Consider the following 11,175-nt stretch of genomic DNA (forward strand, 5'->3'; position numbering starts at 1 on the left):
CCCCATTAGTCTAATTAGAAGAGCATGTTCTTCTTAGCAATCTTTAGTGTAGTTAATATCAATCAAATCTCTCTTTAATATTGTTCTTCTTAGCTAGGGTTAATGGGTAATTAGGGGAAACCAACACGAGGAATGATTCATGCTTAAATTAATATGCTTTCATAGTTTATTTTGCTTGATTGTTGTGATCTCAACTCATGCACATGTTATGTTTGATGAAATGTGAGCCTATGAATCCTTGCATTTTTTACCCATCACCTATCTTTTCAATGAGACTTGTAAGACATAAACCAACTCGAGTCTCATTAGACCATGCATGTTGTTGAGTAGGAAAGACTAAGTCGACTTGTAGGTGTTGTACAATCTAATCGATTCGGCTCCGGGACCCAAACTTTCCTAGGATTGTAAGATATAAACCAACTCGATCCATCACAACAATAATTGCTTGCTTATAATTTGAGAACATGTTTGTATGATCAATTCCCATGAATCCCCTATGACCCCATGACACCCTAGTGCTTTTTATCAATTGTTTATAACCCTTTTAATTCATCTTGCTTGTTTACTTTCATTGTTATTTAGTTTAGTGACCTTCTACATCAACCCCAATTGTGACACCCCTAAGACACCACTAGTTGCAATAGAAATCTCATCTCAATTCCCGTCCCTTGGGATTCGACCTTTACTTGCCTCTTTACTAATTGTAGAGTTGTTTGTGAAGCTATAAATTGTGTTTTGGTCTAGGTACTCCTAACGACAAGTTACCGAAAAGATATAGTCCCGACCAAAAATGGCGCCGTTGTCGGGGACGGTGTTAAATTGATTTAGATTTTCTTATATTGTTATTAGTTGTGTCTTTCTTTGCCTTGGGGAAGTAAAACTCCTCAAGGTTTGTTCTAATTGTTTTCGAGTTGTTTGATATTTTGCATGTCTAGAAAGTCACAAGGTGACTTGTTACCCTTTGATCGTGAAATTGAAAGAACTTTGACAACCAATAAAAGACTTTCTAGGAGAACTTTGAGATGTATTGGTGAGGTTGTAGATATTCAACCAACTATTGAGTTCATCAACCCTTTTGCAAGAGAAGGTGAGCAGAACCCAACACAAAATACAACATAAAATCAACCCATAATGCCTAAGTTTTCATCACATTCCGTACCCACCGAGGAGAACCTACCCAATGGTACTCCCACACCACAACATCTAACCGGAAATTTTATTGCCAAATCCGCATTTATCAAATTAGTCGAAAGAAGCCAATTTGGAGGGATGCCTAGTGAAGACCCTCACTCTCATATGGAGACCTTTTGTGACTATTGTGATGCGATTTCTCAAACCGGTGTAACTCAAAACTAAATTCGATGGGTCTTATTTCCTTTTTCTCTAATTGGCACCGCGAAACAATGGTTGAAAGGCCTTGATAAGGCTACTCTCGGAATTGATTCTTGGAAAAAGTTGGCTCTAGCTTTCTACAAAAAGTTCTATCCACCGGAAAAGACTAACATGCTAAGACCTCAAATCACGGGCTTTAAGCAAAGGGATGAAGAATCTTTGTATGAAGCTTGGGAGCGATTTAAGGGAATTTGTCGCTCATGTCCTCACCATGGACTTAGCGAGTGGTTCTTGGTACAACAATTTTGGAACGGTCTATATGAAGATTCAAGGAACATTCTCAACATGGGATCAAATGGAATGTTCACCGAAGTTGATGACAATCAAACTTGGAACAAAATTAAGAAAATGGCGGTCCATAACTCACAATATAGTAGACCTCGCAAGGCTACTAGAGGAGGAAAGCATGAAGTGGACTTCATTACTCAATTGGGTGCTCAACTTAGTGCTCACATTGATACCATCAATTTGAAGTTTGAAAAAGCTATGGCCAGACTTGAAGAAGCCTCAAAATCACCAAAGCATCATGTTTAATGCCATGACGGCATCTTCATCAATCCCAAGTGGGATATGTGAGAATTGTGGAAGTTTGGGACATGACCAAAGGGAATGTAGGGGAACAAATGAACAAGTGAATGCTTTCCAAGCATACAAGAGTGGTACCCCTTATTCAAACTATTACAATGAAAACACCAAATTCCATCCAAATCTCTCATACAAAAGCCAAAATGTTCAAAACCCTCAAACAACATACACCCCACCTCCCATAAGACACCAAAATCAAAGACCCTTTTACAACCAAAACCAAGGTTACCAAAATCAATCTCCATATAATCAACAAAATGACCAAGGTTTTGATTTTCAAAAATCGGTCCTTCAAATGCAAAAAAATCAACAAGATTTTTTCACTCAAATGCAAAAAGATAGTCAAGCAAAGGAAACCACAATCAACAACATCCTAGCTCACACCAAAATGTTGGAAACCCAATTGACTCAACTAGCATCTTCAAGTTCACAAAGACAAAAGGGGCAATTACCACCTCAAAGTAACCCCCCAAGACATGAAACGGTTAGTGCCATTCACTTGAGGAGTGGTACAAGGTATGAAGCACCGAAGAAGCAAGTTGAGGATGAAGTTGTGGAAACTAGTGACAAAGAAGAAATTGTCAAAACTCCAAGGATGGAGAACCATTAAAAGAAGAAATTTCAAAGAAAAATGAAGACAAGGTCAAGGAGAAGGAGCCCATTGTGATTAGACTTCCTTTTCCAAGTCGTCAAGCCAAGCCCAAATTTGATGACTAATTGGAAAATTTTGGAAATTGTGAAGAATTTGGAAGTCTCAATTCCTTTCACGGAATTAATCAATCACGTGCCGGCCTATGCGAAATACATGAAAGACATCCTCACAAAGAAGAAGTCGATCCGGAAGCTTGAGACTATCGCCTTCACTAAGGTGAGTAGTGCAATACTTCAAGGGAGTTCACCTCCAAAACTCAAAGATCCGGGAAGCTTCTCAATACCGTGTACCATTGGCGACACCACGATCAACAAAGCCTTATGTGATCTAGGGGCTAGTGTGAGTGTTATGCCGTACTCGGTAAGTAAAAGGTTGGGGATGGGAGAGCTTAAATGCACCAATATTACACTCCAAATGGCCGATAGATCGACGAAGATACCATTAGGGATATGGGAAGATGTTCCGCATTTAATTGGGAAATTTTTCATCCCGGTGGACTTTGTCATTGTTGACATGGAAGAAGATTCCAACATTCCAATCATTCTAGGAAGACCTTTCTTACACACCGCGGGTGCGGTGATTGATGTGAAGCATGGAGAGCTCACTCTAGAAGTGGGAGATGAGAGCATAACTTTCAATCTTGACAAGACCATGAGAGCTACCCGTTTGCATGAACCATGTTTTATGGTTGATCATTATAGTCGGAAGGATGATAGGAAGAAGTCGGAATTCCAATGGAAAAAGAAAATTGAAGATTCTCCATTCAAAGAGCAAGTGAATTGTAGCAAAGAGAGCTTGAAAAGCTCACCAAAGTCAAGCAATGAAGAGGATGGCCTCATTGGCCAAAACAAGAAAATGGGAGAGTTGTCTTTATCAACTCAAGAGATCTTTAGTGATCAAGTAGATGAAGTTTGTGGTCTTTGGGACGATGAGTTTGAAGGGATTTTCAATCCCTATATTGGTAATGCTATCGATCAAGACCGACAACAAGGGCAAAGATCTATTGAAGATCTTTATCATGATAATGAACAAGCTTTTGATTACTTCTTCAAGGTGTTGAGCAACATCAACAACACCTTGGACATGCCCCCATGACATCTCACTAAGGATGAGAGTTTGGTGGAGTCCTCCCTAAACCACCATTTGTAAATATTTCTAACTCCCTAACTCACATTTTAATTCTTACATTGCATTTTTGTCATTCTTGGATTTTTATGCCTTGATTAACATAATAATCATTTTTGAGAGAAGTGAGGGAGGGACTAATGATTTTAATTGATGTGTAGTGCTTTAGCTTAGTGTGGGGATAGCAATTGCATAGGCTATTCATGCCTTAGTAGTGCCCCCACAATGAAGAACACGGGATTTTGAAGAATGAAAAATGACACGGGGTATGGAAGTACACGGATGGAACTGAATCCGGGTAAAAGGGGCAGAATCCGAGCGTTTTCAAGAGAATCCGCCCGTCTTCAGGCAACCCGGGTGTATTTGTCAAAAGACGCCCGCCCTTCTGAGCTGAGAATTTGAAGTTTTGGGACTGTTAACAAATCCGAGCGTCCTACAAGAGAAGCCGCCCATCCTGGAAGAGAAGACGCCCGTCGTTTGGCTGAGAAAAACAAGAAAAATCACTGGAAAGGAATCCGCCCGTCTTCAGTGAAAGACGCCCGTCCCACAGTTGAACAATCCGAGACGTCTTTGCTGAAAGACGCCCGTCTTTAGGCGAGAATTCTGAAGCCAAAACAGGCAGAATCCGGGTGTCCCGAAGGAAAGACGCTCGTCTTCCCTCTGCAATTCAAAATTTTTCGGGTCTTTTATAAACCCCCTCCCACATTCATTTCTTCATTCCTTCATTCAAAACACTACCCATAAACCCCAAAAGTCAAAACCCTCATCCTCTCCATCACCAAAACAAGATTTCCTCAACCACATTCATCAAAATCAAATCAAACCATCCTTCTAACAAAAATTAATCACTCCTCTTTCAACAAAAATCAAACCAAGCACCAAAATCTTCAACCTTTGAGTCGATTTTTGAAATTATAAAGGCAAATCCTTTCACCTTAAAATCGATTTGGGTATACTTGGAAATTGAATATTTTCACTCTTTTCTTGGTTAAATCAGCAATGGCAAGGACAAAAGGAGCAACAAAGGCACCTAAGGCAAAGGCACTCTCAAAAAGACAAAAGAGTCTTCAAGCAAAGAAAGCCTCATTGGCTATGGTGGTAGCTAGCTCAAACTTGGAAGTGCAACAACAACCTCCCTTGGAAGCAACAACATCAACTACTCCGGAAATTGCTCAACTTTCGAACTATCCGGAGGTAATTTTCATCTCTAAATCCCATAGGGAAACATTTACCAAGTATGCTAGAAAATCCTTTCTATCCACCAAGTTTATTTGTGAAGATGCCTTGGATAAGTTGGGTGTCCTTGAGCAAACTAAAGCCTTCTTTGAAGCCATGGGGTTGGGAAAATTGTTTGCTACAAAAGAATTGACATACCCCTCCCTTACCTTAGAATTCTTGAGTTCTTTGAAAGTCACTAAGGTAGAGACTATGGAAAACATCGAGTTCCGCCTAGCTAATGTGAGTAGGCGCGTCACCTTTGAGGAATTGGGTAAAGCATTGGGTCTTAGTGATTCACCTAGTTATTTCAAGAATGTTGGCAAGTATGACCCCGCTCCTCTTTGGGAGGCGATTTCCGGAAGGAAATTTGAGAACTATCATGCTAGTCGCGCTCTATTAGTCCACCATCCGGACATTAGAGTATGGCATAAGGTCGTCGGGAATACCATCATTGCAAGAAAAGACACCAACCACTTTACCAAGCTCGATTGTGTTCTTCTTGAGTCGGCCTTAAATATTGGAAAGGAATTCACCAAGCCTTTCAATTCTCTAAGGCTTTTGGTGGATAGATGGCTAAATGTTGATTGTGGGAAGCAAGGCACCACCGTTATTGTGAATGGAGGTCTAGTCACTCTTTTGGCTAAGTACTTTGATCCGAACTTCAACAAGGATAGCAAGTATGTGGCGAAAAAGGGTGGTCATCTCATTGATTTGGATGCTATGATTAACAAGTACAAGTGGGTTACTCATAACCCTCTTGACACCAAATATGGGTGGCTCACTAGTGAGGCTAGATCTTTTACTTTGCCTTCTAAGATTTGTCATTTAAGTGTCCATCGGACCTACTACCTCCTTCCCCTCTCAAAAGAAGCCGAATACATCATCCGACAACAAAGGGGTGAAATTGAAATGCCCTCCTCTTCCATTTTCACACCACCTTATCCTTTCAAGTACCAAGAGTTCAAACCCAAGTTGTTGAAGCAAGCAAGGATTATATGACTCTACTTATGCAAGAGATGCACAAGCAAGCTTTTAAGGATCGGGAAGATGCTTACTTAGCCCAATATCCACCCCTCCTTCATTTATCTAGGCAAGGACTACTTGATCCTTCATGTCCTTTGCCTAGTTGGGCGGTTAGGGAAGTCTTCTTTCCGAGTGCATCTAGGGGTGAGATTCCGGGTGACGATGAGGTTGTCGGTGATACGGTTGTTGATAGCATTGATGATGAGGCTAGTGAATAAGAAGAAGCGGATGATGAACAAAGTGAACAAGAAAGTAAAGAAGGAAGTGGTGATGAGTCCACTTCTATTGAGGAAGATGATGATAATGATGATATGATGGAAGACTAGCAAGCTTTGGAGGCTCCTACCCTCTTAAGGTTTGTCTACTTCTTTCTTTCTTTGTTTTATTTATTTATCTTGATCATGGTTGGAGTAGTCCTAGCAACATAGATGACTAACACCTCGGCCCCATTGAGGTGTTCTTATTTCATTGTTCCCATTTTTGAAAATCCAAAATGACAAATTTAGTTTCATGCATTGCATCTTATGTGCATGAACTACACCCAACCTTAGGACATTAGAAATAATGTCTAACTCGGTTTGGGGAAGTACATGCATACGCAACGGGAGGTAATCTAAATTACGCTCTCCGTCATAAACAAAAAACCAAGCATCATGTAGTGTAGATTAGTGTAGCTTGCATTTAGTGTAGAATTCATGCATCATGTTTGCATGATTTCCCATCATTTTGGCCATTGAGGACAATGCCCATACTAGTGTGGGGATGGGGAATTCTAACTTAACTTTTATTCAAAAATCCAAAAAATTGAAAAATTCCAAAAAACCATAAAAATCTGAAAATTTGAAAAACCAAAAACAAGTTCATTTTCTTTGTAGTGTAGTCATGTATATATTGTTGTATATATTGTGTTTGTTTCATCCTTGTTCACATTGATCGACCACGCCACATCCGAGACATGAGGATATTGAAGACCGCTTGGTATGATCTTTCCAATCTCCTTTTTCCTCTTTATGTTAATGATTATGTGGCTTTATTTTGATTGAGGCGGTATAACAATGTGAACTTAGGACTTGCATTTAGTGTATATGTCATATTAGTTGGTAGAATCATTTGCATTAGGATGTTTATATGTTAGTTGCATCATGGCATGTAGTTGCATGTTAGAAAATTTTGCGAAACCGTCTACTTGGGAAGCTTGACAAGTGTATATAGGCCCTAGTAGATGCTTTTTCTTCTTAAGACTTTGCTTGTTAGAATACTTGTAAAACACCCTAGGATATGTCATGCTAGTATCCTTTGACCCATGGATTAAGGCCTAGTCAAGAGTACCTTGTGGTGTGATAACTCCTTGGCTACCGTTTATTCCAAGGTGACCCTTGAAACCATGCATCCATCCATCATCCATGTTCTACCACATTTTTGTCATCAAAGGGAATGGGCACAAAAGAAATCAATTTGAGTTCAATGAAATGAAAAGTGAAAGAAAGTTTGCAAAAATGCATCAAATGAAAAGAGGAGCAAAAATAGAACTCCTAAAGCTTCAAATATAAGCCACCCTCACTACATATGGGGTGACTTTGAAAATGTTCAAAAGAAAATGCAAAAGTTGAAAGTTGTCAAGTATTGAAATGCCAAAAATCAAAAAGAAATGGAAAGAAAGTGTTCTCAAATGTTATATGCCACAAGAAATTGGGGGGGGGAAACAAAAACAAAAGCAAACTCCCAAAGTAAAACTCAAATATCTATCGATCCCTTTATCCATCGTATCCATTTTTGTGCCTGGTAGAGAGGGGACGACCCTTCTTCTTGTCTAGGCAAGAGGGGGAATTCCGCGATCCTCCAGTGTTTCTAACACCATAGGGAGTCTACTCTTGACAAAAGCATTTAACGATTGAGGACAAAGGTACCCTAGCTTGACACAACTTGGAAGTGATTTATTGGTATCCTTCTAGGCTTAGTAGTTTGAACAAATTGCATCTATGAAGGAGTGTGTACCCTTGAATTGCTTCCCTTGTAGATAATTTCCGCCACTTAGATGAGGAAAGTGGCTATTCTTTTGTAGATGCATCCATTATTTGATTTTGTATGCTTAATGTTTGGATGTGTCGCCATTTTGGCAAGACCCACCTTGCCTTGCAAGAAGGCATCCTACCTCATGGTTGTCTTGTTGTGAGTTGAAGGGGCGGAGTGAGACCCGCTAATTGTCTCATGTCGGCTATGTTATTAGGTTAGTTTAAATAATGGTCCTAGTCTTTGTCACCTCTTTACTCGGGACGAGCAAATGTTCGGTTTGGGGATATTTGATGTAACCATAATTAGAGCATATTTAGTCCCCGAATTAGCCTTGTTCCCATGCTTTTTAGTGCATATTTGGGTCATTTACTGTCTTTAGTTCTTTGTTTTGCATATTCTTTGAGGTTTTGATCCCTTGGTAGGAAAGGAGTGCAAACCTTGCATTTTCATGGCAAAATGAGACTAAATTGATTGAATTCAAATGACCAAGCATCAAGGAGAGACAAGATTAGAAAGCCTTTGTACATACTATAGTAGATGGGCAATGATGAGAAAAGATCCTTGCATCCCCGAGAAAATCCCCAAGGATTTTATGAAGAAAAAGGAAGAAAAGAAGAAGAAAGCAGACTGCCCAACAGTTAGGCCCAATTTAGCCTGGTCTGACTCTAACTTGGCCTGACCTTACTAGGCTGATTGAGGCAACCAGGGACCGTACAAATCTAACTACTATTTGGCAGATGAAGAGTATTACAGGATAAGCAAGCTACTAAATCCTAGAAGAAAAGCCTGATGGTAAGTGCAGAATAGCCTGGCAGCGCACTTAAGCAGGCTGGATTAAGCTGAAGAGCAGCAAAACGGTACTATGAAGATAAATGCTCATGTCCTATTCTCAAGGAAGACCAACTCTAACTATAAGACTACATCATCCCCATGAATCAAGACGTGCAAAAGGAGAAAAGCTAAAGATTAATTAGAGAAGAACGAGTCAACCGGATTAATAGGGAATGTGCCCTATTAATCAGGTAACAGCTCCGACAATTGAGAAGAACGTTGAGATTGAATACAACGTTAATATTTATAGAACTATAAATAGCATAATCCAGCATTTGTAAAGACATTCATTATCCCCTAGTTATTTTACAATTTATCTCTCACCATTTCCGAATATTCAATTATATACACGAGTTAGTACTCAGCTTATAAATAATACAAGTGATATTCTTTATACTTAGTCTTTCCTTATTATTTACTCATAACATTTTTCCAAACTTATAGAAGTAGATACCCTAATTACTTTATAATCAAGCCGGATCCTTTCAGGGAAAATCCTGCTAAAACAATTGGCGCCCACCGTGGGGCATCTAGTTCATTAATCAAAAAATTCCTTTTGCCATTCTTCATTTAATATTCACATACAAAAATGGTAGAACTCACCCCTGAACAACAATTGGCGGCTGCCTTGGCTAAAATCAAAGAGTTGGAGACAATTCAAGAAAAGGCGACCTAAGCGAAAGCCGAAATCGAGATGAAGGAATCTGAGTCTAACCTGAAGAAGAAATTGGAAAATCAGGCTTCAGGCTCCAAGACCAGATTCGAACCAGGAACCCCATTCTCATCCATTATCAAAAACATTGACTTTTCCAATTTTGGAACTCCGGAGAAGGATACCCCATCCGGCACTCAAATCATTCCCAATGATGAAACAAACAAAACTGAAGCAGCAATAATGATGGCTATGCTTCAGGAAATTCAAAAACTCCACAACAAAATAGAAAATATACCTAGTGTGCCAGACCCTGTGGCTGAAGTAGAAGTTGACAGCTTCGCTGATTCACCCTTTGTAGATGAGATTGCAAAAATTGATCTCCTCAAGAAATTCACCGTCCCATCCATGAGAACTTATGATGGAACGTCTGATTCACAAAATCACGTTGCCATATTCAAACAGAAGATGTTGGCTGCCTCAATACCCAGTGAACTCAGGCAGGTCTGCATGTGTAAAGGCTTTGGTACAACCCTGACCGGAGCAGCATTACAATGGTTCATCAATCTCCCAAATGGAAGTATCAAGAATTTTGCAGAATTGGTCAATGCCTTCAATCAACAATTCGCAAAAGCAGAGACATGGCCAAGAGACCCGTAAGAACTGTTCAGGGTAAAGCAACTTCCCGAAGAATATCTCAAAGAATTCTGGCAAGATTTGTCAAAGAGAAGGTAGTCATTCCCGTGTGTGACGAAGAAACAATGAAGAGAAGCCTTCGTGCAAGGAGTCCTGCTGACGGTGACATCTATGCAGCTTAACCAAAAAAGTCCGCCCAACCTTTGCCCTTTGTTCAATCCATCGCCTTAGAACATGTCGATTGGAGGAAGATCCCAACTTCAGAACAAACTCGTCCGGAGGAAAGCAAGGCTATGGACACAGTAACAGGAAAAGCTCCTACCAGAAAGGAGGCAACCCCAGATCAGCACCCTATTCCAGGCCTGAGCGATCTGAAGTAAACGTGGCACAAGAACACAAAGGTAACCTTTCTAGCCTACCAACTATTTCTGAATATAACTTCTCTATAAATACTGCAGGATTAATCAAACGCCTGGAAAGCTTGGGAGATACGGTCAGATGGCCCAAAAAATCCAACAACCCCAGGAAAGATCCAACGAGATGGTGTGACTTTGATGTGACCATAATTGGCGCATATTTAGCCCCCGAATTACCATTGTTTCCATGCTTTTTAGTGCCTATTTGGGTCATTTCTTATCTTTAGTTCTTTGTTTTGCATATTCTTTGAGATTTTGATCCCTTGGTAGGAAAGGAGTAAGAATCTTGCATTTTCATGGCAAAACGAGGCTAAATTGATTGTATTCAATGACCAAGCATCAAGAAGAGACAAGACTAGAAGGCCTTTGTACATATTATAGTAGAAGAACAATGTTGAGAAAGGATCCTTGCGTCCCCAAGGAAATCCCAAAGGAATTTATGAAGAAAAGGGAAGAAAAGAAGAAGAATTGAAGCTGACCAACAATCCGAACGGATTGCAGACAATCCGCCCGTCCAGCCAGTACAATCCGAGCGTCCCTCCTTGGAATCCGCTCGGATTCCCCCTCAACAATCCGAGCGTCCCTCTCCTGAATCCGCTCGGATCGCACAGCCCAAATCCGGCCGTCCCGAC

The 11,175-nt window shown here is 40.2% G+C and overlaps 1 non-coding gene across 1 annotated transcript; it reads right to left on the bottom strand.

Annotated features, from left to right (window-relative positions):
- Positions 1-1,503: 1,503 nt before the first annotated feature.
- Positions 1,504-1,610, bottom strand: LOC141603061 (small nucleolar RNA R71). Its single transcript, XR_012524959.1, has one exon. It is a non-coding gene; the product is annotated as a small nucleolar RNA R71 (small nucleolar RNA).
- Positions 1,611-11,175: the final 9,565 nt, after the last annotated feature.

Source organism: Silene latifolia, chromosome 9 (assembly GCF_048544455.1).
Source record: "Silene latifolia isolate original U9 population chromosome 9, ASM4854445v1, whole genome shotgun sequence".
NCBI classification, from domain to species: Eukaryota; Viridiplantae; Streptophyta; class Magnoliopsida; order Caryophyllales; family Caryophyllaceae; genus Silene; species Silene latifolia.